General features: G+C 37.3%; 1 pseudogene; it reads left to right on the top strand.

Annotated features, from left to right (window-relative positions):
- Positions 1–2,316: 2,316 nt before the first annotated feature.
- On the top strand, positions 2,317–3,723 carry LOC141482236 (ubiquitin carboxyl-terminal hydrolase 2 pseudogene; annotated as a pseudogene).
- Positions 3,724–5,257: the final 1,534 nt, after the last annotated feature.

Below are 5,257 nucleotides of genomic sequence, written 5' to 3' on the forward strand. Positions count from 1 at the left end.
GTTCATTATTTCCTAGCGTCCCAATTCCACAGACCTTGCAATACCTCAGGGAACTACTAGAGAAAAATAATTTCAATAACAACGAAATCGATGAATTCGTTTCTCTTACCAATGTGTGTATGAAACAAAATCGTTTCCAGGTAGAAGGTTGCTTTCATGAACAACAGGAAGGAACGGCCATGGAAAATCCCCTGCCCCCCTACCTGGCAGACCTGTTCATGAGCAGATTCGAAATGGAAACTAAAGAAAAGTCAAAGTATTTTCCTAGGATTTGGCTAAGGTATGTGGATCGAATATCGAGGACTTTGTTTCCTTTTTAAATAATAGATGTCCATCAATAAAATTCACGTATGAAGTAGAAAATAAGGGACAACTACCATTTCTTGACGTTTTGGTAATGAGAAGCAAAGATGGAGGGTTAGAATACGATATATTTAGAAAAGAAACAAGCACGTACAGGTATATTCCTGACAGTTCTCTTCACTGTGGACAGCACAAACGTGCTGGGTTGAATTTTTTGGTGCATCGTCTTTTGACTTTCCCTCTAACACATGATAGGTTCACAAAACAGAACGTACAATACAGGAAATAGCAGCCACTTACGGTTTCCCGAGGGGTATTGTAGATGACATAATTAGGAAAAACAAGTTGAGGTTAAGAATGAACGAAATCTCGACTTTCAGAAAGGACAAAAACAAAGATAAATTCATCTCAGTTCCATACCACCAATATACGAAGAACCTTGGAAAGATTTTCAAGGAACCTTTTGGGAAGTCCAAAAGACAAAGTCGAGAATTCGGAAAAGTCTGGAATTTACGAAATTGAATGTAAGGACTGCGATGCAAAATATTATGGACAGACAAAAAGATCTATTAAAGTGAGATATAAGGAACACATAGCACACTTAAAATATGGAAGACCTGAAAAATCAGCAGTCGCCCATCATATTTTGCAACAAAACCATTCCATAGACTTCAGTTCTTTAAGATTAGTTAGACAAGTTAATAACAACAGGCAACTAGATGCCTATGAGAGTGTGGAAATAAGTAAACATAATAATATTATGAATAACGACAACGGACCAATACCAAATAGCATACCATATAGCTTGTTGAAATAAAATTGTTGGGTTTACTGATTACTACAAAAAGACACATTTTAAATATATTTAGATAGGCAATATTGTGAAACTAATTTTATATAGCTGAAAATTGTTCTATATATAGCTGTAACATTTAAACATACATAAGGACATATTGTAAATGATAGAAAGGCCAATTGTAAAATTAATTCAGGGTGGTACACTTGTATGGGTGGTATTACTGATTACCTACCTGTATGATGTACCGATTAGTATAAGTAGCTTTAGTTTTAAGTAGTTATTATTTTTATCTTCCTCTTGAAGATGATCACTTGGTGATCGAAACACGTGTCGAGGTGTAAAAATAACGATTTGATGTTGGGAAAAACTCCAGTAATATTCATTGTATGTGGGATATCATCGAAATTTTTTATTCGTTCGAAACCATTCGATTGAAAGCGAAATCAAGAAATCTGGAATTATGGAAGTGATCGATAAAACGATGTTTACGAAAAGAGGGACATATTTCGAGATTATATAGGGTCTTTTTTTGAGCGCTTCCTATCTTTACATTCACATAAAACAGAATGTATGAGAGATATTGTCAAATATGGAAACTAATCATGAAACAATTCGAATTCATTTGAGCGAATACATGAATTGGGAGATGTTCCAACCTCAATTTCAATATTCTAAAACAAAAACACTCAGTATTCAGAATTCCATCTTTCAGTATTCCAAGTTCATAGACATCAAAACTGATACGATCACAGGATATAGAAATATAAAACAATCTCCAACTACGTAAACAGTAACCGGATCAAAGTCAGTGTATGAATCTACATAAATATTGAGGGAGGTCAAGATCATCAAGACACAGTATTGAGAAATTCATTCAGTATCTATTGATTTTCAGAAAAAATTCCAGCAATGCAGCATATCTCCTTTTCTTCGATCCTGCTGGGTGGCAGTATAATGTAAGTTTTTGGTGATTCGATTAACATTTTAGTGTAAGTTTATTCCTGAAATCTTTTCCCCGTTTCGTTACACTGAATATTCGATTCCGTTTCCAAATGAGTCCTTTCATTATTTGGATGAATGATGAATGGGTGAAACAGCGAATAAAATCCTCTCGTGAATAAGCCAAGCGAGTACTGAGTTGCGATAATATAATCAACAATTTTTATTCATGTTTAGGTACAATTCCTCAATCAAAAACCCTAAGTGAATTATCAATGTTTCTCATGAACAAAATATATCGGCATGTACACACAGTGCAAGAACTGGAGTTGTGCAGTTTGGTGGAAGACTCACAGCAAAACCGTCAAGCTTTGACAGAAAAGGAAGTGGGAACTCTAAATGAGGCTGAGTTTGGTCCTCTGGCTGAGCCCTCAAAAGAACTAATATCTAATTCAGTTTTGAGCAGTTTTGATTCGAATTCCTTATCCTACCAGTCCAATGAAGGGGTGAATCATCCTATCCGTGTTTACTCAGAAGAAGATAGTAGTGGCAAACGTAGTTGCAACAATACATCGGTGATACATTCTTCAATCAAAACTTTTGGGTTCAATGGTTTAAAAAACCTTGGAAACACCTGTTTCATGAACAGTATAATCCAATGTTTATCAAACACGGGATGGTTGCTGGAATACCTAAAAAAGGATGCATACATGGAGGATATCAATACTAGTATTTCTAGTATGAAAGGTGTTTTAATCAAATCGTTCGCAGAAGTTATCAAGGAATTATGGTCAGAAGATTCATCTGATAGAGTAATTAACACAGTCTACTTCAAAAATCAGATTCAACGATTTGCCCCTCGATACATGGGTTCTGCCCATCAAGACGCCCACGAATTCCTTCGATATCTTTTAGAAGGTTTACATGAGGACCTCAAGAAAATTACTGAGAAACCTGAACCGATCTTAACTGAGATTGACGAAAAATTGAACGATAACGGAAAAGCACAAGAGTCCTGGCAGAGATATTTGAATATGAACAACTCCAAGATTGTATACTATTTCGTTGGTCAATTAAAATCCACTATGAAGTGCCCACACTGTGGACACTCATCAGTAATATTTGATCCTTTCTGGGATTTGTCCCTTCCCATACCACAAAGAACTGGCCAATTGAGTTTATCACATTGCTTGGATTCTTTCACAAGAGAGAAAACCCTGGATGGAGATGAAAAACCAATGTGTTCGAGATGCAAGCAAAGGAGAAAATGTACAAAGTCCTTATTAATCTATGAGTTTCCCCGTATTTTAGTAATTCATTTGAAAAGATTCTCTCCGGCGGAAAGGTTCAGAGGCAAATTGAATGTTTTCATTGACTTTTCTTCAGATGGATTAGATATGAGCAGTTTTGCAGCAGACAATGTGGCTCCTTGTCGTTATAATCTATATGCACTTTCAAATCACAGTGGGACTACTTACAACGGACATTACAAAGCATATTGCAGACACCCATATAGTGGCACGTGGCATGAATACAACGATTCACACGTGTTCCCAATTTCGCCAAAATCACTTGTGAGCAATGAGGCATATGTCCTCTTTCATGAACAGGAGGGAACGGAGCAGCACCTTTTATTTTTTTTCTTCTTTCCTTTTTTTTATAATCTTAGTTCTTTGAATTGATTTGTATTTTATGATTGTTCGAAATAGAAGATACTAATTATTTGAAAGACCTATTTATACCATTATGTGTGGAGTATAACATCGTTCAAATGTCCGCCACTGCTTCTCTGGATGGAGCGCATACAAAACGACCCATTTTCCATGACTATGGCGCATAAATCAGGCTGAATTTGATCAATGACGTGGGTTATGTTGGCTTTGAGGACCGCTGTGGTTTGTGGCTTATTCGCATACACCTGCGACTTGAGGAAACCCACAAGAAAAAGTCTAACCGGTCAAATCGTACGCTCTTGATGGCCAGTTTACATCACCTCCATGTGAGATGACCAGACCCTTAAATCTCGCCTGCAGAATATCCAAAGTGGCATGAGCTGTGTGGCAAATAGAGCCGTCCTGTTGAAACCACATGTCATTGGTGTCAAGATTATCTGATTCAGCCCAAAAAAGTTGGTAGTCATCGACCTATAGTGCTCGCCGTTGACAGTGATGACTTGTTAGTGATGGCAGAATATCCAATGTGGCATGAGCTGTGTGGCACGTAGCGCCGTCCTGTTGAAACCACAAGTCGTTGATGCCCAGATCATCCAATTCAGCCCAAAAAAGTTGGTAATCATCAACCTATAGTGCTCGCCGTTGACAGTGATGACTTGTTAGTGATGGCAGAATATCCAATGTGGCATGAGCTGTATGGCACGTAGCGCCGTCTTGTTAAAACCACAAGTCCTTGATGCCCAGATCATCCAATTCAGCCCAAAAAAGTTGGTAATCATCAACCTATAGTGTGGCCAATCCGCCACACTCTCACAGACAACGGCGATGTTTTCGGCCGATCTTGCATTTTGTCGACGTACGGGTGTTGTTCGATCGTTTACTGAACCAGTAGACTCAAATTTATCCATTACTTTGCGAATTATCCTCTCGGTAGGATGATTACGGCGACTGGGAAATGAGCAAAGCGCGCGGTACGTTGCCCGAACAGAATACCCATTTTGATAAAACAATTTTTTATTCGCTCGTGCTGTTGAATGCTATATCCATCTATGTTGAACCAGACTGAATAAATAACAACTGATTTGACAAATATAGCTTCATCAAGATGGTCGTTATCAATTTTCAAAGTTCGGGAGTTGCTGTTGGAAGACCCAGTATTTTTAGGAGAATTATTTTATGTATGTACAAAATGCTATCTGACCTATACTATAACTTTGTAAGTTCTACAGGATCAATAAAGTGATTTGGTTTGATTGTCAGATCGGCAAGTTATTCATATGAATTATAAAATCTAGTCCATCTAGCAAGAGTGATTGAAAGGGGTATACTTCCAAGGGAAATCAAGTTTTTGGAAAAAAAGCTTTTGGATACCTACGTCTAATCTGTATACAAAAAAATATGGGAAACTTTCAAAGGAAGAAAAAAAACCACCATTTCTGAAGTAAGCTCTCTACAAAGATGTGTAGATCATGCATAGAAGTCACTTTCGGATACAAAATGTAAAAAGAGCCCTCTGGAAACAGCTATTTTCACGAAAGAAAAA

The sequence above is a fragment of the Leptinotarsa decemlineata genome, unplaced genomic scaffold (genome assembly GCF_025532065.1).
Source record: "Leptinotarsa decemlineata unplaced genomic scaffold, Ldec_3_MD MMD2_tig00000882_RagTag_RagTag, whole genome shotgun sequence".
NCBI lineage: Eukaryota > Metazoa > Arthropoda > Insecta > Coleoptera > Chrysomelidae > Leptinotarsa > Leptinotarsa decemlineata.